This window comes from Gracilinanus agilis, chromosome 2 (genome assembly GCF_016433145.1).
Source record: "Gracilinanus agilis isolate LMUSP501 chromosome 2, AgileGrace, whole genome shotgun sequence".
In the NCBI taxonomy this organism is placed as follows: domain Eukaryota; kingdom Metazoa; phylum Chordata; class Mammalia; order Didelphimorphia; family Didelphidae; genus Gracilinanus; species Gracilinanus agilis.
In genome coordinates this window covers 313,809,826-313,836,939 of record NC_058131.1, presented here as the reverse complement: position 1 = coordinate 313,836,939, position 27,114 = coordinate 313,809,826, and the positions used below count along the sequence as shown (strand labels likewise).

At 38.4% G+C, this 27,114-nt stretch overlaps 1 protein-coding gene and 1 pseudogene across 1 annotated transcript in view; both read right to left on the bottom strand.

Annotated features, from left to right (window-relative positions):
- LOC123233687 (zinc finger protein 850-like) overlaps positions 1-27,114 on the bottom strand; it is a 312,250-nt gene that overhangs the window by 62,777 nt on the left and 222,359 nt on the right. The gene's annotated exons all lie outside the window — the stretch shown is intronic.
- On the bottom strand, positions 23,855-25,820 carry LOC123237348 (annotated as a pseudogene).

Below are 27,114 nucleotides of genomic sequence, written 5' to 3'. Positions count from 1 at the left end.
TAATTTCTGTCTGCCTTAGTTTCCTTAACTGTAAAATGGGAAGAAAAATGACCTCTTGCTCATAGGGTTATTGTGAGGATGAAATGAGATAATAGATAATATTTGTGAAGTGCGAAGCACAGTGTCTGGAACACAGCAGATGCTGCTTAAATACTTATTTTCCTTTTCTCTTTACTCCCTTCAAAAGATGTTTGGAGATGCCTTGGTTTTTTAATGGCATGGGGGAGATAGCACTTTCTCTGCACTATTATACCAAATGTGTTTTTACCTGGAAGGGGACCCTTAGCTGATTAACATTTCTGAATCCTTGCATCAAGGTGAAGAAAAGTCATTGACCAGCTCCAAGGATAGAAAGGGGAGCCTTTTAGCAGAGGTCTGTAAAGGGGAAAGATTTGGGATCACCTTTCTTCCTAAGGATAGAGAAGTTCTTTCTAGTTGGCCAGAGCACAATGAATTGTTGATGCTATAGGGCAAGCATTAGTGCTGACACTGCCACCAGGACAGGCTGCATACAAAAAGTTGATGACTTCTTAGCTACTTTACCACATGGACCCTGACTCTGCTGGGAATATCATCTGTGCTGTGGCTCTAATGTTCCTAGTACTACTTTTGCTCAGACTCACTACTTTATCCATTGTGAATTGGAATAATCTGGCATCACCCATCATATGTTCCTAATGTTCAAGATTTTGAATGGGGTAGATATAGCCTCAGATTTCTGATCTTTGTTTTCCTCCATATTTGTTCATTTTCCAGGGGGCTGTTATGTCATTAAAAAAAATCTGTGGTAAAGTAGCTAAGAAGTCATCTGGGCCCTAGTTAATATTATTCCTACCATACTTTGCTCCTTTGTGGTGAGATGCTAAAGATCTTCTAGACTTTCATCTAAAAGATAGGGAAGCCAGCTTCACAAATTTACAGGCCCAGGAGACCAGGGCTCCAAATGTTGACTCAGTTTGTTGTCACCCAAAACTGATCCAAGAGAAGTCAGTGCTTTTCAGATTTAACAAATATATAATTTCTGTGGGAATCAATATATTCTTTTGACCAGAATGAAAGGGGCTGCTTTTGAATCAGTGCTGTATTCTTGCTGTTAAGTGTTAAGATGGACTACAGATATCTCATTTCAATCCTCAGCCTGGACCAACCAAATCAGACCTAGCCTGAAAAGGGAAATTTGGTAATGACAGTGAGGATTCCAAAGCACAAAAGGAGAAAAGAGAAAGAAAGGAAATAAAACTAAGGAATGATAGGATTGAGCTAGATGAGAATATTGGGAAAGGAAGTGGGAAAGGAAGCAGGGAAATGCTCATCCTGGGAAATGATTATTATGAATCACTGAAATTTAGGGAGTAGAAAGTAAAAATTGCTATAAAGAGGTATCAGATTAGGGGTTAGGGTTTCTACTTTTCTGAATTCTCTGATGATGACATGTTGTGTTCATAATGTATTCCTAGGAACAGATTTGAGATGAGAAAAGCATGATAGCATACAGAAGTCATTAGAATGAAACAGAAGCAATTTTGTTGGAGTAAATTATAGACCATCTGGACAGAAGATGAGTTCATCCTTGCAAATTATGAATTTGGGAAACACTGCAAGCCTAAAAGAAAGGCATGATGTGTTAGTGATAGAGGACCACATTGATGCTAGCGTTCTCTATTATTCCCAAAGGAAATCAACTAATATATTAGGTTCCCAATTAAAATGTTTATAGACAGGGGCAGCTGGGTAGCTCAGTCAATTGAGAGCCAGGCCTAGAGACGGGAGGTCCTAGGTTCAAATCTGGCCTCAGACACTTCCCAGCTGTGTGACCCTGGGCAAGTCACTTGACCCCCATTGCTTACCCATACCACTCTTCTGCCTTGGAGCCAATACACAGTATTGACTCAAAGATGGAAGATAAGGATTTAAAAAAAATTTTTTTTACAGAAGGTGAGAAGTGTTGAATATAATCTAGCACGTACTCTAGATTGGAGAAAGCAAGTTTTAAAGTGTCCAGAGAAAGGACAGAGAGGATCATAGATTAAAATCCTACTGCTGAATTCAACCAATAAATTATGGGAATCTTTGAAGAATAAAATTCTGGGGGCAGCCAGGTGGCTCAGTGGATTGAAAAGCCATGCTCAAAGATGGGAGGTCCTAGGTTCAAATCTGGTCTCAGACTCTTCCTGGCTGTTTGACCCTGGCAAGTTACTTAACCCTCATTGTCCAGCCCTTACTGCTCTTCTGCCTTAGAACCAATACACAGTATTGATTCTAAGATGGAAGGTAAGGTTTTAGAAAAAAAAAAAAGAATAAAATTCCTAATATCCAAAATTATGATAAGGAAGGAGAGCTGTTTTTTAAAGAAAAACTCCAAAGCCAAACCACAGGCATATGAAAAAAATGTTCTACATTACTAATCAAAGAAATGTAAATCAAATTAATTCTGAGTTATCTCATACCCATCAGACTGGCTAAAAATGATAAAAGGGTAAAATGACAAATGTTGGAGGAAAGTGGGAAAATGGGAACACTAATACTCTGTTGGTGGAACTGTGAACTGATCTAACCATTTTGGAGGGCAATTTGGAATTATGCCCAGGGAGTTATAAAACTCAGTACATCTTTTGACCCAGGCACCACTGCTGGGTCTATTTCCTAAGGAAATCAGGGAAAAAGGAAAAAGAAACTATATGTTCCAAATATTTATAGGAGCTCTCTTTGTGGTGACAAAGACCTGGACATTAAGGGGATGTCTATCAATGGGGGAATGGCTGAACAAGTTGTGGTATACGATTGTGATGGACTACTACTGTACCACAAGAAATGTTGATCAGGTTAATCTTAAAAAGACTTGGAAAGGCCTACACGAAATAATGAAGAGTGAAATGAATAGAACCAAGAGAACATTGAATATAGCTACAGAATTAATATTTGAAGAATAATCTGTGAATATTCATTCCAGAGAAAGAACTGATAAACAGAAATAAGAAAGACATTATTTATATATCCAATTTTTTTGGTCAGGTGTTGCTTTCTGTGGCGTGAGAAGGGGACGAAGGAAATTAGATATCTGGGAATAAAAAAAAAAGTCCAATGTAAATTCAAAGGAACTCATCAACCAATTAAACCTGAAAATTACATGTACAAAGGATAGAAGGAAAGGCACAAAACTGAAGACAAATGCAAAAGTATACATTATTCTTTAAAACTGTGTTAGGAATGCTGTAATTCAGAATAAACTGAGGCTATTCAGGAACGTTAAGAACAATAAAAAGAGCTCTTCAATCATTCTAGTTAAAATAGCATGTTCGAAGAAGGCTTGGGACCACTACTTCAGGCGGAAGGTATGACAATAATATATAGAAAGTAGAAATATTCGGTTCTTTTTCTGCTTCTGTTTTCTCTGCCAAGAAAAATCTTTGGACTGGAAAAGACAGTATAAAAATACTTAAAGGCATTTGAAACCCAACACAAAAAAGGAGACAGTAAGATATCATTTTGCTGCCCTTGATAAGATCAAGTCACTAGGCCCAGAGGCAGGAAAGTGGTGGATTGGATTGGAATAAGGAAGACTCATCTACCTGACTTTAGATCCATCTTCAGACACTTACTAGCTGTGTGACCCCACACAAGTGACTTAACCCTATTTGCCTCAGGTTCCTCATCTGTAAAATAAGCTAGAGAAGGAAATGGCAAACCATACCGGTATCTCTGACAAGAAAACCTCAAATGACAAAGTAAGTCTGAAACAACTGAACAACAACACTATATCCAGAAAAACAACATTCCCAGGTTCTAAAGGAAATGATAAATGTGATTACTGAGGTGCAATTTTTAATCTTTGAAAGAGTTATCACTCTTTCAAGTAAGATATAAGAAATAGATGAAAAGGGGGGAAAATCTATTTATACCAGCTCTTTTTGTAGTGGCAAAGAATTGAAAATTGTGGGGATATCCATCCATGGTTAAAACAAGTATATAGTATATGGTTGTAATGGAATACTATTGCACCATAAGAAATGACAAACAAGATGAATATAGGAAAACCTGGAAAGACTTATACAAACTGGTGCAAAGTGAAGGGAGCAAAACCAGGAGAACAGTGTATACAGTAACAGAAATACTGTATAATCAATCAACTGTGAAGGACTAAACACTGTTATCAGCAAAATAAAGTTCCAAAAACTCATGATTAAAAAAATGCTATCCACAGACAAAGAAGGAATTGTTGAAACCTGACTGTAGATCAAAGCACAGCATCTTTCACTTTATTTCCTTAATGAGTTTTTTAATTGCAGGTGTGATGTGTGTCTTCTGTCAGGACAGGAGGAATATGTAAATATGTATTGCATGAAAGTACTGGTATAACTTATAGCAGACTATTTACAGCCTCTTGGAGGAGGAAGAGGGAAGAAGAGAGGGAGAGAGAATCTGAATTGCAAAATGTCAGAAAACAATTGTCAAAAAAATGTTTCTATATAAAAAAAAAGTTTTAAAAAAAGAGTGATATGGTACCATAAGCAGATAAGCAAAAAATGTTGTTTTGATTTTCAAAAAAGGGAAAAAGTGGGGTCTACAATCTCGGGCCAGGGGACTTGAATTTAACTCCTGACAACATTCTTAAAGAGATGGTTGTAAATTTAGAAAAAGAAAAGTGTGACTATGGAAAGTCAGTAAGGTATAATTTCATTTAAAACTAACCAAATTTCCTTTTGTGATTTGTGTTTTTAAAATGGTAGGGAATGCTATAGATTTAGTTTCCCTACATTCCAGCAAAGCATTTGACAAATTCCATTTATGTGGATTAGGTGCAGAACTGTAAGCTACATAATCGTGTACTTGGGTAGATTCAGAAGGGCTTGACTGGTTAGACCTAAAGATTATACATTAATGTGTTTGTGTCAACTTGGAAAATTTCTAGTGCAAGGTCCCAGATGCTGGTCCTTGGCCCTGTGCTATTTGTCATTTTTAACTGTGACTTAGATAAAGTCAAAGATTGTTGTTTAGTATGTTTGACACTTTATGACTTCTTTCAGGGTTTTCTTGGCAAGGATCCTGAAATAATTTGCTATTCCTTTTCCAGCTTTTTTTACAGATGAGGAAACTGAGGCAAACAGGGTTAAGTTACTTGCCTGGTGTCACACAACTAGGAAATAACTGAGGCTGGATTTGAATTCAGGTTTTTCTGACTCTAGGATAACCATTCTACTCACTGTGCCTACCATCTAGTATGCCTATTAAGTATACAGATGACAGCCTGGAAGAATAGCCAACAGACTAGATAAGATCAGGCTCCAAAAAAAGATCTCAACAGAAATGAACATTAGTCCAAATGTGATAAAATTTGATAGGGATAAGTATAAAGTCTGTGTTAAAAAAAAAGTCAACTTCTCACAGTCTTTAGATGTGAAAGGCATAGCAGAATAATAGTTTTGTCTGAAAAATACCTGGAACTTAATATACTATTTTCAGCTCAATATGAATCAACAGTGTGACAAAGCACCAAAAAAGGTAAACCACGTTGAATTGTGTCATACCTGGGTCTAGGCAGATGACAACCTATTGTCCTCAGCTTTGGCCAGAACACCTGGAAAACTTTATTCAATTCTGAACAGTCCATGGTAGGAAAGGCCAGGTGGAGATTGTTCAGAGAATAAACAAGATGGTATAGGGTCTCAAGATCATGCTATACAGACAGTTCTTGCTTTAAATAGTTGGACCATTCTGCAGATCTCTGTGTAAATTATTTTTCTGTAATGCAAATTTGCCTTTTTCATGGGGAAGATAGGGAGAGAATAGAAAGGAAGGCAGCCCTCAGCTCTTAGAGGAATAAAGCCGGCACGTGTTTCAGGGACACATAGAGGCAGGAACCTTTCTACTAAATGTCTTTCAAAAAAGGCTGGATGACACCTTTTTGGGGATTAGTAGAAGAGATTCTTGTCAGATGAGATGACTATATGAAGCCTGTTCTAGAGGCTGCATATCTAACCAACAGGTGGCTTATGAGCCCAGGTCTGCATTACCAGCTAGGTTCCTAGACTCCTCTACCTGAATGTCCATTAAATATCTCTAGACATGTATAAAAATGAACTCATTTCCTTTCTTCTAAACCTACCTTCCTCATTTCTATCAGGGGTAGCACTCTTATAGTCATCTAGATTCAGAACTTTAGTATAATCTTCAAGTCTTCATTCTCTCTCACTTCTCATATCCAAAAAAAATAGATAATTCCACAACCTTTTATCTTCCTTTCCTCCTTTCTCTCAAACACACTCCCTTCGAAGGTCAAATATATATGCCAAAACAAATTTAGATGTCTAAAGTTCTAGAGATGTCACCCTCAATTCAAAAATCTTTAGTGGTCCTCTGTTACTACTAGAATCAACTAGAAAATTCTCAGACCTTTAAAGCCCTTCAAAATCTGACTCCAGGCTCTCTTTCTAGATTTTCCAGACATTATTCTTCTTCATACAGTCTATGTTCTAGCCAGACTGTTCTATTTGCTGTGGCCCAAACACTACATCATCTCCCACCACTATAACTCTGCAAACTTCCCCATTCCTAGAATCTTCTTCCCTTCTTCCTTCTTGGAATCTCAAATTTCTTGAAAGGCTGAACTCAAATACTTCTTACATGAGACCTTTCCTGAACTATCAGTGTTCCTCCTCACCACAAAATAACTTTTTTTGTTTTAAGTTCTTTGAAAATATTGTAAAAAGATTTTCACTGGCTTAATTTTGAATACCATTTTCATGATATATTCATGAAAATACATCTCTGAACATTACATATTACACTGAGGTTCACTGGGCTGTCTTGGAAAATATAATGGACCATGAATCTTCCTTTCTCCTAAAGCCCAAAGAAGCTGGCTCCTTTGAGTCATATGTTATCATAAAACAACAATACCTAAATGTAAAGTTGTCTTTTGATAAGTAATCCTATTGGGCAAGTACCATGATATTTAATTTATTGTGGACAATAAAGTCATTAAAGCTATTGCATACTTAATCTCCCCAAGAATAAATTACCCAAGTATGTTTTTGGGGGGTTAAGAATAGCATAAATTGGCAGTTTCAAAGAAAATAACAATTAGCTCTAAAATCTTGTTTACAGAACTGATGCCTCCAGGTCCATCTATCCTTCTGAACAACAAATTGCTACAAAAGTTGCAAGAACAAGCACAGCATGTAAAAAAAAATTTTTTTAGCAAAAACCTTCTCAATGTGCCTTGTTTAGATGACTACATATTGTAATACCAACTTAAAAAAAATCATTTCTATCTTTGCTACCAGCATCTTCATTCTGCTAATTACTCAGTGTAAAAGGCCTAGAGTCAACTTTTATTCTCTCCCATCTTTTAAGTCCTCTCCTGAAACAATTTTTATTTTTTCTTCAAATGTGCCAACACAGATCTAAGAACACAGAAGGACGGAATAATCTGCTGAATGGTTTGATCATAGGCAAAGGAGGAGAAAATCACTAAAGAATGTCACCAGACAAACTTGGAATACTTCCAGTCTACTGGGTCAAACAATTGGAGCTTAAGTTCCTTAATAGGACTTGATTAGGCAGAAAAGCTTGAGGACACAAGAAAGAAAACTTTCCATCCTCTGAGACCAAAGACAGCATTTCAGAAGAGAAAGCCAACTCACTTTCAATCTGGCTGTCAGGAGTCCAGTGTTCATCCTCTTCTGTTTAGTGCTTTCTTGCTGGGAAAGGACAAAATCTTGAGAAGGCAGAGCTGAGAAAGAGAAAGAAGCCATAAGACAGCTCTTCCTATTTTGTGGTTCTCACTTAGTAGGCTAGAAATTCTTAGAGAAGAGTTGGTGTAACGCCCCATCTCACTCCTTAAAACATTTTATGAAAGAATAGGAAAGTCAAATGGAGTCCAGGAACAACTTTGAGTTCCATTATGGATCAAGATCTACTGATATTAATATGATGCCCACTCCAGGCATAGAATCAATCAAAGCCAAAACATTCTATTACATACTTCCTATCTGTATTCACAATTTTAAAAATCTCCTCTCTTCCCTGGCCTGCTTTAGGTGAGGGACTAAGTTATGATTCATTAGAATATCCCATCTTCAACTCCTTCCAAGAAGCACCCCTTGGAAAAAGCAGGACGAGAATACAGGGTTAGGTCCACTTCAGCCCCAACAATGTTTAAGTTACCACTTTTATTAAGAAATTTTTCTAGGGAAAAAGTAATTCAAAGTTAAAAACAACAACAACAAAAAAAAAGCTAATGCTTTCTATAGGGGTAACATTCTGGCAAAGAGTACTAGACACAATTTCTTCCTTGAATAATTTATATCCCCTTCTTCTCTGTAATGCTCACCTTTCTCTCCAAGCATCTAGATCAATCCTTCAAAGTCACTCACTCCTCACTGGGTTCTCAATGTTCTAATGTTACTTCAACCCTGTTTTCCCAGGCAAGATTGTCAGGAATAGTTATGGAACCAGCCCCAAAAGGACATACACTTTTTTCTAGGTTCTGCACCAATGCTTTGGCCAAAAGTTTCAGGTCAGTGATATCTCTACTTGGATTGGATTCCAGGTCCTCAGGGTCTGTGAGCTCCAAGGCAAGGTCACTTCACTTTGGTGTTGAATCTCAGTAGGAAGCCTTCCTTTTGGTACCCAAGGTTGGACACCTGTAGAATCTCTAGAGAAAAAAGAGAAGATGAGTCAGTAAAAAGGACCTAGTAGTCTTGGTAATGATTGGATTGAGATCTAACTGGTAAAAAGTAGAGCTTATGCAAATAGGAATATAATGATAATGAATTTTGTTCATTTAACAACCTTGTAAGGGATATCCACTATGATAAAATCTGTGTATCAAGTGCCATAGAGGATACAAGGATGAATAAAAACAAGGAGCTAAATCTCTAGTATACTGATTTTCTCCAGCATACAATGCTGAAAGGGTCAATGTCTAGAGTTCCTGAAACTGACTCTCTTCATCACTTATATAGCCATACATGGTCTTCTTTGATACATATAGTGGCTTCCCACTATACAAAAATAAAAACAACTTAACTCTGGCATTGGAGGTCCTTTACAAACTGACTCTATTAAAACTTTTTAGCTGTAATTCACATGACATTGAATTGGAAAGTGAATGACAGTACTCTACCTTCCAACAATAAGAAACTTCCCCAAATCTTTTCTTAAATTGCCTTTCCCTTCCCTAAACATTTACCATTACTGTATTTAGAGTCTAGAACTGAACTGGACTCCTCACCTCCAACTCCACCAACTGAAGCCCCTCTTTTCTTCAAGGCCCTACAGGAGTTCGAACCATTCCATTCATTCAACCCATACAGCTGGAAGTAATCTATCCTCAAATTTAACCTACTACATCTATCGAATAATCCTTAATGTAAGAGCTTTGTAGATACATGTTTTTTCTTCCCCACGAAATTGTGATGGAAGAGGAAGGCCTATATTTTATGAGGACTTTTGTACCCCCACATTTCTATCACAATGACTGACACAGAGTACATACTTGTTATTGCTAACTCAAAACCAGGTGAATCTTATGAACCCCTTACACAAATGAAACCTAGATCTTTTCTGAGTAAACACCCAGACCCACACAACACACCCCAACATTGTCCCCTTTTCTCCCGCCCGTGCCTTCTCACTCGTTAAGCCCGCCCCTTGTCCCGCCCCTCTCAGGGGAGGGAATGGCCCCGATCGCATGCTCGGCGCCAGGCCTCTAGTATCCTCCCGGACCCGCCCAGTTCGGGTTCAGATTGCAGCGAGGAACTGGGCCCGGGTCACTAAATACCTGGAATTGGGTCCGGGGCCTGGCCTGACCTCAGATAAAGAACTGGTTCGGGGCCAAAGAACCAATCATGGCGTCGAGGCTGCGCGCGCATTCTTCATGCCCTCTCAGAAAGGGAGGGGGCCTGCGCCCTGGGAGTGTCAGGACTACAACAACCACAATGCACCGCTTCCCCTTTCTCGCGGATTTCTGTGACTAGTTTCCTTAATTGTAGGTTCTCAGGGCCTAGACATCTCAACCTAGAACTGGGGATAACAGTCTGAACCCTCTACAGAGAGGACGTGGACGCCAAAAACTAAACTCTGAGGGTAATGAGCGATCTTTCGATAATCTTGGTCGTGGTCTTTGAAATTCCTTCTCTTTTCCGTCCCATCATTTATCACGCCATGTTTCCTTGACAGTGGTTAAAGCTGCCCTTTCCGGTTTTCACCATTTCTGGGCCTGTAGACTAGAGGATGGTTAGGGTTGTTTTTTTTGTTTTTGTTTTTGTTTTTTTTTTTTGCATAATATCACTTGTGGAATCCTGGATCCTCTAGAATTTGAACTGGGAAAAGTGGAAATAAAAAGGAGCTTAGGGCGGATACTTGAAACATTTTTATAAATGAACTGAATGAAGAAATGAATGGTGAAATTTTCAAGTGCTCAAATGAGATGCTAAGTTTTAGTAAGTTTCAAAGGACTCCCTTTAACGTCCTGCAGCGTTCTAGGGCACCCATCCCTGCCTTGCGGCTCAAACGTGGATCTCCTCAGACAAGCTACCCTCCGTTCAAGACACTTTGAGTCTATATTAGTTCAAACCCATAGACCTCAGGTCTTTATGGATGTGTCTATTTTAGTGGCAAATCCTCAGTATTAGTACAGGCAATTCTTTATTTCTTATTCTGATTTCCCATACCTAACCTTTGAATCTTGAGGAGGAAAGAGTGCAAAGAGGGGGTTTGAAAATAAGAGACAGGAATTGTAAAATTGTAGGAAAATAGTCATGGGGGGAGGGGAGGGTAAGAGAGAGTGAGCAAGTGAGTGACTGAGCAAGTGAGCATCTCTGGAATAGAGAGTTATTCTACCTGTTTGGTAAAGATCTCCATAAACACTCCATCAGGCTCTTCTGATGAATCATCTCTAGATTCCACCACCCAATCCAGGAATCAAGAGCAAAACTTCTGGAGTCCAGATAACCTGGAGCAAACAAGCCACATGGGTGGGGAGCTAGACCCATGCATAACTCCTACCTCTATCCCCACTTCCAAGGAAAATGCTTTGCCACCATGAAGAACTATCTTAGTTTGAGAAATATGCAGAAACAAACCCCAAAGAGGTTAGTGACCTCACAAATTCAAGTAAAGCTTCAGAGAAAAAAAATGCCCTGTCCCCTTGGACTTTCAGGGACTTTAGTACCAGAGGGAAATACAAAAAGAGATAGAGAAAGTAAAAGTTAGGGAGGAAAGACTTGCAAGGAAAATTGACACCTTAGAACAGAGGATGGAAAATCTCACTCAATAACTGAATGCCCTGAAAATTAGAATGGTGAAGGCAGAAAAAAATGACTCAGCAATATAAGATGTAATATCAAAACAAAACAAAATTTCCCTAGAGAAGGGGGCAGCTGGGTGGCTCAGTGGATTGAGAGCCAGGCCTAGAGACAGGAGGTCCTAGGTTCAAATCTGGACTCGTGCAAGTCACTTGACCCCCATTGCCTAGCCCTTACCACTCTTCTGCCTTGGAGCCAATACATAGTATTGGCGGGAAGGTAAGGGTTTAAAAATTTTTTTTTTACTAGAGAAGAAATCCTAAGAAATATAGTATCAAACACAACTGATCTAGAAGACATATTAAAGAAAGAATTGTCTAAGATTTCTAATCTAGGAATTGTCAAATTCTCTAAAAATTATTAGAAAAAAATTATGGATGCCATATTTCAGGAAATAAGAAACAATTTCTACCAGCTAGCTGTTGCTCTTGTTTTTGACTTCATGATCATATCTTCCCCCAGGATAAGCTCATTACCTGAAATCTAATCATCATCTTTAAGACTGCTTCAGCTTTGGTATTCCCATTGATATCCTTAGTACCCTCAATTATTTCTCTCCTTAGATTGGAGAGTTGGAGTATAGAACAATAAATTCCTTCCAAAGTTTTCTTTTATAGAAGGCTCAGAACTTTTAAGCCAACTTCATTTTCTATCAACTGCTTTGCTTGGTTTCAGCTTCACATACTTTACATCCCTGTGCAAACTCTTTTGGATTAGAGACTATCTTTTTCTTATTTGTGTTCACAATTGCTTAACACATAGTAGATGCTTAATAAGTGTTTATTGACTATTGACTAAATGAAAGTTACCCAAAACACATTGAACTAGAAGACAAAGTTAAGACTCACTGGCAACCTCCAGAAAGAAACCCCATAATAAAAACTTTTAGGAATATCATTCCAAAATTCAGAGCTTCCAGATCAAAGGAAAAAAACTGGATGCAGGAGTACAAATATGAAAGAACTTCAATAAGGATTACACGAGACTGAGCAGTTGCCATTAGAAAGAGGAGAACTTGGAATACAAATGAATGTTCCAAAAAGCAAGAGATCAGTGGTTTACAACTGAGAATACCCTAACAAAAGTAAATGTACTCTTCAGCTGCACATGGTACATTCACAAAGATTGACCATGTAATAGGGCATAGAATCATTGCAAACAAATGCAAAAGAGCAGAAATAATAAATGTAACCTTCTCAGATCATAATGCAATAAAAATAATAATTAGTAAGGGCACCTGGACAGGAAAATCAAAAACTAATTGGAAATTAAATAATATGATTCTCCAAAAACAATTTGTCAAAGAAGAAATCATAGAAACAATCAACAATTTCATTGAAGAGAATGACAATGATGAGACATCCTACCAAACTCTGTGGGATACAGCCAAGGCAGTACTCAAGGGGAAATTTATATCCTTGAGTGCATATATTAACAAATTAAGGAGGGCAGAGATTAATGAATTGGGCAGGCAACTCAAAAAATTAGAAAGCGAGCAAATTAAAAATCCCCAGATGAAAACTAAATTAGAAATACTAAAAATCAAGGGAGAAATCAATAAAATCAAAAGTAAAAGAACTATTGAATTAATAAATAAGACTAGAAGCTGGTACTTTGAAAAAACAGATAAAATAGACAAAGTACTGGTCAATCTAATAAAAAAAAGGAAAGAAGAAAACCAAATTGACAGTATCATAGATGAAAAGGGAGACCTCACCTCTAATGAAGGGGAAATTAAGGCAATCATTAAAAACTATTTCGCCCAATTATATGGCAATAAATATAACAATTTAGGAGATTTGGATGAATATTTACAAAAATATAAACTGCCTAGATTAACAGCAGAAGAAATAGAATACCTAAATAATCCTATATCAGAAAAAGAAATTGAACAAGCCATCAAAGAACTCCCTAAGAAAAAATCGCCAGGGCCTCATGGATTCACAAGTGAATTCTATCAGACATTCAAAGAGCAACTAATCCCAATACTATACAAATTATTTGATATGATAAGCAAAGAAGGAGTCCTACCAATTTCCTTTTATGACACAAATATGGTACTGATTCCAAAGCCAGGGAGATCAAAAACAGAGAAAGAAAACTACAGACCAATCTCCCTAATGAACATAGATGCAAAAATCTTAAATAGAATACTAGCAGAGACTCCAGCATGTAATTAAGAAGATCATCCACCACGATCAGGTGGGATTTATACCAGGAATGCAAGGATGGTTCAACTTTAGGAAAACCATCCACATAATTGACCATATCAACAGTCTATCAAACAAAAATCACATGATTATCTCAATAGATGCTGAAAAAGCCTTTGACAAAATACATCATCCATTCCTATTGAAAACACTGAAAAGTATAGGAATAGAAGGACCTTTCCTAAAAATAATAAACAGTATATACCTAAAACCATCAACAAGCATTATGTGCAATGGGGATAAATTAGAAGCCTTCCCAATAAGATCAGGTGTGAAACAAGGATGTCCATTATTACCTCTATTATTCAACATAGTAATAGAAACACTAGCAGTAGCAATTAGAGAAGAAAAAGAAATTGAAGGTATCAAAAAAGGCAAGGAGGAGACTAAGCTATCACTCTTTGCAGATGATATGATGGTCTACTTAAAAAATCCTAGAGAATCAACTAAGAAGCTTGTAGAAATAATCAACAACTTTAGCAAAGTTGCAGGATACAAAATAAATGCACATAAATCATCAGCATTTCTATACATTTCCAACACATTAGAGCAGCAAGAGGTAGAAAGAGAAACACCATTTAAAATCACCCTAGACAATATAAAATACTTGGGAATCTATCTACCAAAACAAACACAGCAATTATATGAAAACAACTACAAAACACTTTCCAGACAAATAAAACTGGATCTAAACAATTGGAAAGCCATTGATTGCTCATGGGTAGAACGATCAAACATAATAAAAATGACCATTCTACCCAAATTAATTTACCTATTTAGCGCCATACCTATCAAACTACCAAAAAACTTCTTTACTGAATTAGAAAAAACTATAACAAATTTCATTTGGAATAACAAAAGATCAAGAATATCAAGGGAAATAATGAAAAAAAATGTGAAGGAAGGGGGCCTAGCAGTACCAGATATTAAACTATACTATAAAGCAGCAGTCATCAAAACAATATGGTACTGGCTAAGAGACAGAGGGGAGGATCAGTGGAATAGACTTGGGGTAAATGACATCAGCAAGACAGTGTATGATAAACCCAAAGAGCCCAACTTTTGGGACATGAATCCACTATTTGACAAAAACTGCGGGGAAATTTGGAAAATATGGGAGAGATTAGATTTAGATCAACATCTCACACCCTTCACCAAGATAAATTCAGAATGGGTGAATGACTTGAATATAAAGAGGGAAACTATAAATAAGTTAAGTGAACACAAAATAGTATACTTGTCAGATCTCTGGGAAAGGAAAGAATTTAAAACCAAGCAAGAGTTTTAGAGTTTAGTTAGAGAAAATTACAAAATGTAAATTAAATGGTTTTGATTATATTAAACTAAAAAGCTTTTGTACAAACAAAAACAATGTAATCAAAATCAGAAGGGAAACAACAAATTGGGAAAAAATCTTTATAACGAAAAACTCTGACAGGGGTCTAATTACTCAAATATACAAGGAGTTAAATCAATTGTATAAAAAATCAAGCCATTCCCCAATTGATAAATGGGCAAGAGACATGAATAGGCAATTTTCAGGTAAAGAAATCAAAAGTATCAATAAGCACATGAGAAAGTGCTCTAAATCTCTAATAATTAGAGAAATGCAAATCAAAACAACTCTGAGGTATCACCTCACACCTAGCAGATTGTTTCTAATATGTTGTTTCAGCCTACTTGCAAATATTTTGATATTTTTGCATCAATGTTCATTAGGGATATAGGGCTATAGATTTCTTTCTCTGTCTCTTTTAAATGCTTACTTTCTGTGTGTCAATTGTATTTCTGGAACCCCAAGTTGCATCTGTCTCTTGTGAATTTGCTTTTAGGGTGTCGACATGGAATCTAGAAACCCCAAACTTGTAGCCTAGTAAGATCTGATGAACCCCAAGTTTTAGGACTAGCTTGTAAGTTGGAGACGCCAAAGCTTATCCTTGTTCCCTGCAGAAGGGAATCTCAGGCTAGCAGTTTCAGACTGAATAATGGACCCTAGGGTAAAAAACAATTGCATTAGGTGGGGCCAAGCCCAAACCCAAGCTCAGTGATTCTTTGGTGCAGTAGGCAGCGTAGCCAGTCTCCTAAACTGAATGTCCCAAGTTTGATCCTGGAAGGATGGTGCAATATTATTATGGGTCAGAACTCCCTCATGTAGTGGGGTACAATGGTGAACCCCTGGGGTTCGGGAAGGATACCTTTTGCAAGAATGCAAGACTCCAAAATTTAGCTTAAAAAATAAAAGAGAAATTTATTAATTTGGAAAGTAATGTTGAGAATGGCCAGGAGAATAGCAAGGCAGGATAGCAAGCAAGGTGGAACAGCAAGATAGAGAGCTGTTCCTTTGGAGGACAGCATGGATGGAAAAGTTGTCCCCCACCAGTTATGGAGTGAGTGGAACAACCCTAGGGGTTACTCCCCAAATGCTTCATTTCAGGGGTTTTCATACTCTTTACAACAGTATGTGACTCTAGTGTGGTAACCACTCAGGCATTCCGTGGGGGTTTTGGTCTGCTTGAAGACATAGCTAGATGTCTGAGATATCAAGGAGGTGTATCTCTCTCTGTCCATTCTAAAGGACAATCCAAGGAGAATAATCCTCTCAGTGTCATAGGAGTTATCAGATGTTTTGGGTTAGGAGTCACTAGAATTGTAAGGGAGTAAAGGACTTTGCCTGAAACACTTCTATAATTTTCGGGGCACAATGCCCATCAATGGCTTGGGTTTGGCCCCACCTGACAGTGATTGTCCTTTACACTAGGGTCCATTATTCAGTCTGAAATTGCTAGCCTGAGATTCCCTTCAGCACAGAATCTCAAGGGAACAGGGAACAAGGACAATCTTTGGCATCTCTAACTTAGAAGCTACTCCTAAAGTTTGGAGTTCATCAGATCCTACTAGGCTACAAGTTTGGAGTTTCTAGATTCCATATCAACAATATTCTATAAGCATGTCAAAATTAATATATCCAAAAAAACCATACATATTCTTCTTTATCTGTCCTTTCCAAAAGTGCTTTTTTTTTTGAGATCTCCACCATTTTTCCACTCCCTAAGTTTCACAACTTCAGTCATCCTTTTGTGGGAAGCTAGAGGCGAACCTCCAGGGTTCAAGGAGGGTGCCTTTTGCAACGATGCAAGACTCCAAAACCTAGCTTAAAACTAAAAAAGAGAAATTTATTAATTTAGAAGGTAATGTTGAATCTGGCCAGGAGGAGAGCAGGTGGAAAACTGCCTTCTAGTGGGGACAGCATAGATGGAAAGCTGCCTCCTGGGGGGGACAGTATAGATGGAAAGCTGTCTCTCCCAGGACACCAAGTCTGGGGTCTTTATACTCTTTACAACAGTGAAGATGTGACCCTATGCCATGGTGAAGATGTGACTCTAGAGTGGTATGCACTGAGGAATGGGGGCAGGAGGTAAGAGGTGGGGGATTTGCCTGACCACATAGAGGATGACCCTTATAGTTTAGAGGAATGATGGATGTCTGAGACACAACTTGATGGTATCAAGGAGGTGTGTCTCTAGATCCAACTCAAATCTAAAGGACAACCTAAGGAGGATAATCCTCTCAGGGTCTTATCAGATGTTTTGGATTAGGAGTCACTAGGATGGAAGGGAGCAAAGGAATTTTCCTGCTTATAGTTTGGCCTAAAATACTTCTATAATTTGCTAATCCATGCTAATCCATGATTCAAAATACTCCTCCTTGCCCACTCAGTTGCCAAGTCTTATCAGTTTTATTTCCATAGCCTCTCACATCTGTTAACTCTTTTTTCCCCCATGACACAACTACCACCCATTTAGTTCCTCAACCTTTTGCCTAGATTATTTCAATAGAATCCTTGTGAATCACTTAAAATACAGGGGTTTCTTCTTTCCAGAGGTACACCATGTAATGCTTATACTACAAATTGATATAGGTAGGTAAAGGGCAAGCCACCCTGCTCTGAAACTGTAATAGCGAATCATGAGCTACTAGGCAGTAATCCAAGCTAAAGTTGCTGCAAATCCTTTTCTTGGTGCAGATATCCTTGGTGAGAGAACCTTGTGAAAGTGGAAGGGCTCCTTGCAGTGCTAGAGATAATTAGGCGTTGCCAGATTCTCTGTATAAAGTACGAAAATCATAACCTACTTGGTTTGTTGGTTCCTATTCTCATTAAGATCATAACCTTTTCCTTATCAAATGATCCAAAAAGATACATTAGAATTTTCAGTATATTTACTGAATGGAATTGAAATGAAAGGGCGATCCTCTTTCAACTTCTTAAAGTTAAGCAAGAAGGGGAGGAAAAACTGGCAGCATCAAGAAGAGACTCGCCTATATGCCGTTCTAGTGTGCATCAACTATGTCCACTCTGCTCAAAGAGAAGCTATCAAGAAGATTGTCATATGTGGCAATGGGCAACTGGCAACCAGTAAGCAGGAACATCTCTTTGACTCCTAATGACATCCTAAATCAAATATGAAACTACATTACTGTGTGAGTTACATAATATACAGCAAGACGGGGAGGAAATGATCTGCAAAAGGCAAAAAGATTGGGTACTTACCACCCTGCTCTGCCCTTTCAGGGCTGTCTCCATACCCACTCTGAAGTTTATGTAAAAAGCTATCTATTAAGACCCCTTGAAGGAAAACTAAATAACTAATATAATTTTTAAAAAATAAATTAAAGTTTAGAACATTAAAATGGCTAAGATTCAGTTCTGTCTCTTGGCTTTCTAGATCAGAAATCTTACTTATTAGGTAGCTATAACCTCTTTATATTAATATTTTTTCTCTTTTCATGTTATTCTTACACCCTCTCAGGGATTTTGTATTTTTTAAAATATACATTATAGTTCATTGCTATCCTATGTTTTTAGATCAGCTTCATTTCCAATATATCTTTTTTGCTCCCCTCCCTAGAGAGCCATTCCTTTTAACAAACAAAAAATGAAGAAAAAAGTAACAAAAATAAGTAATACCACACAAGGTAGGGAGTTTTATTTTCTCTGGGACAAGCTTGCTCATTATAATAACACAGAAACAATTTCATTCTTTTTTCATTCTTCCTATTTCCATTGTTATAGCCATTGTCTACATACCAGTTTTCTAGTTCTACATACCAGTTATTCTACTGTATATCAGTTCATATGTCTTTTTTAAAAAATTAATTAGTTTGTTGGTTGTGTTAAAATTCCCAGGTATCTTACCTTTTCTCGCTCCTTCCACACCATTGAAGGTATTACCCAACAAAAGAATATCTATATGTAGATTATGTCTTTCATGATGATCTCTTGGTTCTACTTGTTTTGCTGTTCATTATTTCATGTAGAAGATTGCCATATGTGGCAATGAGTTCCAAGTTCTTTTTTTAATTAACCTGCTCATCATTTCTTATGGCAAAATAGTATTTCATCACAATCATAATCCACAGCTTATTCAATTGATGGATACCTCCTCAATTTCCAGTTCTTTACCACCACAGAGAAAACTGCTATAAATATTTTGGGATATATAGGTTCTTTTCCTCTTACCCTGATCTCCTTGGGAAATAGCACCATTAGCAATAGTGCTGAATCTAAGAGTATGCATGGTTTTAGAATTCTCTGGACATAATTCCAAATTGCTCTCCAGAATGGTTGAATTAGTTCACAGTTCTACCAAAAGTATATTAGTGGGGGGCAGCGGGGTAGCTCAGTGGAGTGAGAGTCAGGCCTAGAGACAGGAGGTCCTGGGTTCAAACCCGGCCTCAGCCACTTCCCAGCTGTGTGACCCTGGGCAGGTCACTTGACCCCCATTGCCCACCCTTACCACTCTTCCACCTATGAGACAATACACCGAGGTACAAGGGTAAAAAAACAAAACAAAACAAAACAAAAGTATATTAGTGTGGGGGCAGCTGGGTAGCTCAGTGGATTGAGAGCCAGGCCTAGAGACGGGAGGTCCTAGGTTCAAATCCGGCCTCAGCCACTTCCCAGCTGTGTGACCCTGGGCAAGTCACTTGACCCCCATTGCCTACCCTTACCAATCTTCCACCTATAAAGTCAATACACAGAAGTTAAGGGTTTAAAATAAAAATTAAAAAAAAAAAAAAAAAAAAAAAAGTATATTAGTGTCTCCATTTTTTTCATATCCCCTTCAACATTTGTTATTTTGCCCTTTTATTGTTTTAGCCTATCTGATACATTTCAAATGATATCTTAGAAGTGTTTTGATTTGCATTTCTTTAATCAGTAATAAATTAGGATATTTTTTCATATGCCTTTATATGGCTTTGACTTCTTCATATGAGTCTTCCTGTGCTTCTCTGCATCCCTTTACTTGTTGCTTCTTAGAGCACAGTAACATTTCATTATATTTATGCATGACAGTTTGCTGGGTGTAAAGTGAAACCTCAGAGTTGTTTTGATTTACATTTCTCTTTTTAGTGATTTGGAGCAGTTTTTAATTGTTGTTTTTAGTTTAGAAGTTTTCATTTAAGTATTCTTTATTCATATCTTTGGATCACTTAGATGACTACTTTTTATCCTAACAATGATGTTTAAGTGAATCTCCTCATAAAACATTAGTTGGGGATTTCTGTTTCTAGTCAAGTATAAGTTTGACTATATAACTAAATTTGGTCTTAGACATTTACAAGTTATGTGACCCTGACCATGCCACTTAACCCCCTTATTTATAAAATGGGGACACACTGGAGAAGGAAATGGGAAACTACTTCAGTATATGTCCTATGAAAACCTTGAGGTAATGAAAAGTCATTGCATGACCAACAGCAACATTAAATTCACAAGTTTTCTCTCTGGAATGAATTCTGAGGATTTCTCCGAGTAGAGGTAACATTTCTTTAAATCTTTTTCCCATCAGCTATTTCCATAGAATTGCTCTCTAGTATCAATTATATGGTGAATGAAAAGGAATGAGTGGGCAAAAAATGCTGTCTCATATTTATTGCATTTGTGAATTCCCTAGTAAGCAGGAATAATATAGTTAAAGGAGATGATTTCATCATGTACATGCTTACCTGGTACATAGCATTTATTCTATTCCATTGCTGCATGAATGAAGTGTTGAGTAAGGAATGAGCCCCAGTTGATGTTTTTTCTTATATTCTTTATGTTTACATATTTATGCTATATATTACATTTATATAACATACACATGCATATATAAATATACATGTATATTTTTTACCAAAATGAATTTTATAGTTTTTCACTCCAATTGAAAGCTTGGCCACATGAATTAGATTCATAAGATTTCTTCCCAGTAGGAATTCTATGATTCTCTTTTTGGACTCTGCTCTTTCTTGTATTAATATTAAAAATGATAAAGGCTTGTATAAATATATAAATTAGTACTTTAATTAAAGCCATGTTGATAGATAAAGTTATCAGACCACGCGCTTGTAAGCATTCAAAACTGCCGCCTCCATTACTGTCTCCAGTCTGCTAGCCAAGAGCCTACTGGCAAAGAGTCCACTTCCTCCTAACCCAGGAGATTTAAACCCTCTCTGGGTCAAGACGTAGGCCTTCCCAAGCCCAAAAACCCGGAAACGGAAACCAGTTGGACCATGTTGGATCACGGGAAATGTAGTTTTGATACATTTCCCATGTCCATAGAAATATATACACTTTTAGATGGCATTTTCCCAAATTTCACTTTTACACTTGGCTCTCCTATCTGTCTATCTCTAATCCTACTTGCTGCATCACATTCATCCATGCTCTCTTCCTTATTCTTGTGTAGATTATTCAGGTCTGACCTGAAAGTGAAAACTTTTATGGTATGTATTTTTTTCTACTATGATTTCTGTGATACCCAACATAGAATGAAATGCCAGCAAAAATCTCATCATATGAGTTATATTCAAAGGCTTTTTCTCAAGTATGAGTTTGTTAGTTTTGTGTAAGAAGAATAATTTATCTTAAGACTTTTCCACATTCAGTGATGTTGAAAGAAGGATGATTTCTTGTTGTGAGCTTTCCAATGTTTAATATATTCATATTGTTTCTCTCTAGTGTGCATATGGTTTTACTGTCCTAAGTGCTATATGCCATTGTCTTGCAGAAGAGAAGTAGAAACCCCCCCCCCTCACTCTTTGTTAGAAGTCCAAGGAATGCTGACAGAATCCAAAGCAACAGATTCTGTCCAAGAAGAAGAGAAGAACCAAACTTTTCTCCTCAGTTTTCTTATGGTGTAGTATGTTGTTGACTCTGTCACCAGTTTTCTTTATCGTACTCTAGTTGTAGGAATCAAAGGACCAAAGAATCTGTCCCATTCTTCATGAAGCTAGAGAGGCTTCCACTCTATACATGTCATTCTTTCAGCTCAGACAGTATGTACATGAACGCCACAATGCTACTTACCTTTTTTTTTTTTTTTTTAAAACCCTAACCTTCCATCTTAGAATCAATACAGAGTATTGATTCTAAGGCAGAAAAGTGGTAAGGGCTAAGTAATGGAGGTTAAGTGACTTGCCCAGGGTCACACAGCTAGGAAGTTTCTGAGGTCAGATTTGAACCCAGGACTCTCTGGGCCTGACTCTCAATCTACTGAGCCACCCAGCTGCCCCCTACTTACCTATTCTTAATGATCTGGCACTTCTGTACATCTGAATTTTCTCTGGATGCATACCTCATGACTAGGATGGCATGGTCCAAATACTGATGGCTGCAGTACTGTACATATAAAATCTTGGAAAATGCAAAGTACAGAAGGAAGGAAATCATAGACAGAATTCAGGGCAGTTCTACTCTAATACTTGATTGATAAAAGCAGAAGAATGGTCTCCTGCTATCAGATCAACTGATACAGACAATGGGCTTCTACCACACCTTCCATTAGAAAAAATTCATCTTCTGGAGGAAAGTCTGCTAGTCTATTGACTTTAATAGCTGCACCCTCAGGTCTGTAGGAATACTGGGGGGCTATTTCTGGAATTGAATGGATTTAAAGAACTCAGTGGAACTTCATAAAATATCAGTCACTTGAGGAGACCTGAACAGACACCTTTTAAAAGGTAACATTTATTCACATTTAATCCCACAGTATTATAGTCTTGCTGTCTTAATTTGGTTATGGAAAACAAACCCGAATATTTGCAAGTTCAGCTCTGGGTTCACTATTTTTTTTTTATAGATGTAAGAAAACATTTTTGAAGCCTTTATTTACAAAAGCTTTAAAAAGAAATAATACCTTCTGTTTTGCAAGTAACTTTTCTTAAGGACCACCCAGTTACAGCATCGTAACTCAACAAGAAAAGAATGTTAAAGTACAAGGGAACAAGCCAACCTGGCAAACAGCTAATACGACTCGAGTTAAGTGCAGGTAACACACACACACACCATGACTTGCCGTTGATCGTCATTTCTGAGTAACCTTTAAGTTACCCATTACCAAAGTATTCCTTCCTTCACATGCTCTGGCCTGCTCACATGCTCCCATCTACATGGCTAAGAAAGTATTTCACAGTTATTCTGTCAATATATAGAAAATATATTGCAAAGATATTCACACAAAATAAACAAGCATTACACTCCTCAGGTGACTTTATTCACCCTAACTTGTTGTTTTGTTGTTTTACAACAAATCTCTTAATCATTTTCGTCTTTGTAGCAACTACAAAAGCATAATCTCGTCTCTTCTAATTTAATTTGGTATAAGACATAACTAAGGTGACTTGCTCTCTTTGGACTTACTGACTTGTGGAGTCACCAAAACAAGGGCTCGGTAAATATGACTCTATCACAGGGGAGGGGGGAGGGACAGCTGGGGGGCTGGGAGGGAGAGAGCGAGGAAGTGGACCAAGGCAGAGCGAAGCCGCGCCACGGGGGTACTGGCAGCTCTGGCACATGGGTGGAAAGCTGCCACAAAGCACTTCTTCAGTCCCAAAGCCCATTCAGAGACCTATCCGAAACCCACCAGACCCGGTGAGCAGGGTTCATGAAGTCCCAGGGACAGACAGCGAGTGGGGCTTGACTCTTCAGGAGCCCCTCTTCCCTTGTGGGAGAACTTTGCCGAGTCAACATTTTGCAGCACAGTAAATTGACTCTCTTCCATGGGTCCAAAACAAGAGAGTGCTGTGTAAAACTGGCAAATGATCAACTCTCAGGCTAACAGCAAGGAAAACCTAAACTTCTGCTAAAACGGTGGATCTGAGTCACTCTCTAAAGTGCAAAATTGATGGTCCACAATCTCAAATAGCTAAAACTCTTGCATACAGGAAGGGACAGACATGAAACAGGGCAATAAGTTACAGTCAGTGCTTGGTAATCTGGGAATGGGGGAAGAGGTGTGGGGTACAAACTAAGACCAACTAGATATGTTTACCAAAAGATTGAGCATGATACGGATGTTCCCCTTGGCCACACATGCTTGCTAACAGATGGATTAATTACACAGCCAAATTTAACCTGAAGACTCTTCTACTTATCAGGATCTGTGCAAGGAATGGTCATAATTAGTACTGAAAGACAAAAGAGAAAACAATTTGAGAAGGCAGGGTAAAAAAAGAAAAAGCCTTATTGTCTACTGTCCAAGGGATTTAACTGGAGATAAAACCTATACACAAGCACATGTGTAGCTCCAAACACCAAGGCCTCTTGTCCATCCATTTCATGTCATGACTGCTTGCTGGCCTCCTCTTCATAAGCATTCCCCGTACCATTCTGCACATAGGAGGAGCCAGAACCAAGGCCGTACAGGTGCCCACAATACTTGGCATCGTGGATATGATCTTCAAAGAACATTTTTCTCGTTTTGAAAAAGGCCATTCCTGTCAGCAAGGAATCAGATCCTGCCTGCTGCTGTGGGCCTATCCGCTCCAACTCAAGTTGCTCAGCCACTTCCTGCAGTCCACCCTTGAGGTTCTTGCAGCTCTTCATGAGGTACTTGACATCATAGATGACTGGGAAGAACAATCGCAGGATCTCAAAGAAGTCCAGCTCTTCTTCAGGTAGGTTAGAGTGGGTCAGGATTTTGATCAAATAGCCAAAGTCATAGCCACAGTGAAATGAAAGCCACTTGACCCCCTCACACAACACAACACCAGATGTCATGAGAAGTTCTGCGAAATACTGTCTCAATTCCTTCTTCCTCATGCTTTTTAAACTGGATCCCTGACGTTGTCAGAAGCTCAGTGGAGTCCTGGGCATACATGTCCTTCGTTAAATTAAACCTGAAATTGAATTGCCATGTAGAGGTTCCTGGAGGGTATTCCCCTTGCTCATTCATAAATGTCAATCCAAGCTTTAGCAAGTCTACATTACATCTCAAAAGTTGGTACTGATAGCATTACTTCTGAATTCTCCAATGGGTCTTATAGAGGACCAGCTCTATATGGTAGGGGTCCTGAGTGGCGTTTTACGGCGTCGGATTGCTAAGAAAGGAAAAAGAAACTGAGAACAGCCGAACTAGAGGTTAGCCCATGCTGATCCCACGCTATGGGATTTTTGACTTTATTTTATACTGGTTTCAAACAAAGAACACAAAGAAAGAATCATAGCTGTGAAGGGGTTATAAATCATACACAATTCATTAAAGCCTAAAAGACAGAGATATGGGTGCAAAGACAAGGGCCAAGTTCCAACCACCAATTAGTAGGGGATAATTCTGGAAGCAGAAATAAATTTCATGGAGATGTTTACTAATTGCGTTCTGCCTTGATTTATAGATCTGCACCTGGTCAGATAGTCTGGACTAAATTGTCCGGCTCCAGTCCTTATCTAAGTAATATATTTTTTAGGTTTCAGGCTTCTTAATTATCAAGGAGAGAAATTGTCAAGGAGAGGAATTGTTAACTCAGTAGCTGCTGGACTGGTTAAGGACTCAAAGCTTTCCAATAAGAATATTGAGAGAATGTGGGGATCTAAAAATGAGTCAAAAGAGGAGCCTCAGATTTTTACCTTAGATGGTCCATTCTAACTGCATCTGACATGCAGTGCAGAAAAATCATACACACAGTTTTACTTACCGATGATTTTGTAATGGGATCCAGATAAAACATCTATTACAGACTCTGTTTCTCTAAATGACTCCTAATAGCCTCTTGGAGGGGTCAAGTTGTTTTTGGATTAATCTACCTGCTGGTACCAGAGCTTTTCAGGGCTCAGGTGACCAGGACCAAACACAAAGACTGCCTCAGCCTGGATTGGTCACGTAGGGAATCCAGATAACAGGCCCTAAATTTGACCCTATTTCTCCAATTGGCTCTTTACATCTAACGGCTTTCAACAGGGTCTTGCAACCACACTTGGAAACTCAGTGTCCATGGCAACATAATTATACTGCCGTATAACTTGATGGATTTTCTTCATCTCGTCATCCAGGTGGCAAGCCCAAACTTCACAAATTCTTTGGCTATGATCTAGGTCGCTGCTGGCATAGTGGGAATGCAAAGGGTTTAGATGCCAAGGAGCATCAAAATATTACACTTGATTGAAGAGTCGTTTTATAAAATAAGTTTTCTTATCCCTTATTTTTGTACCTCCGCTGGTGCCGATGCAGTCGTGCTCCTCCGCCTCGTCCTAGCCATAGAGTCAAGCCTCAGCGGTGACCCCAGACTCCTCTCGCCGGGCCGGGGAGAAGGGGGCGCGGGAGCCTCTGGGCGCCACCTCTCCTCACAAGTCCCCTGGGTTCACTATTAAACTATTAAGTGAAGTTACAGTGTACGACTGAACTTACCATCTACACAGAGCTTCCTAAATACATTGGTCTCTTTAGACCAATCAACTATTACAATTTTTTTTTAAAGCCTTATCCAAGGCTCTGTAATCATTTGGTGGATGGTGGATGCACAGTGCCAGTCAAATTCTAACTTCTTCACTTTTTAAAGGGGAAGTCACTGTGTTAGAGTGTAACTAAATGATCCCTCTTTAGAGAGAATAATGAAACAACTCTGGCTGAATTTCTTTATCCTATCTAGAACTCACTTCCCTCCATCCTCTTCTGATTCCTAGGCAGAGATCTAGGGTAACAGAAACCTTTTGCTAGTCTTTGCACAATTGGCCAGCTTAACGTCTGCAACAAAGAATTTCTTCATTTACCTTGGCCACATAAGGTCATCACTCCTTAGAGGCAATGCTGTGGGCATGCCTGCAGTTGCCTACCAGAGTTTGTTACTAGAGAGCCAGAGGGACTTCCCCTCCCCCTCGCCATGTGCCTGAGGACATTCCTCACTTCACTCATCTTTTTGCCCAGCAGCCCAGTGGGAGCACTTCCTTCCTCCTCTGTCTGGGGAAGGGGGGACAACTATGGGGCAGATGCAGCAGTGGGGCAGGGCATGGCACACCGTTTCTAAAAGGTTCACCATCACCGCCCCATTGCCTCGCTCTTACAATTCTTCTGCCTTGGAACCAATATACAGTATAAGAAGGAAGATAAAGCTTTAAAAAAAATACAAAAAACATTGTAGTCTTCTTCAGCAGTGCTAGAGTTAAATTCCTCTCTGTCCCTGGATAAGAAGTCTCAATTTAAAGTGTACTTAGTATTCAAAGAAGGAAAGGAATGTACTCTCTCCAAGATGAACTCTCCTAATTTTCGTCTGACAGACATCAATGCATCTGTCATTCAATGCATAGAAAAAAGAAAAAATTCAGTCCTTAACAAAAT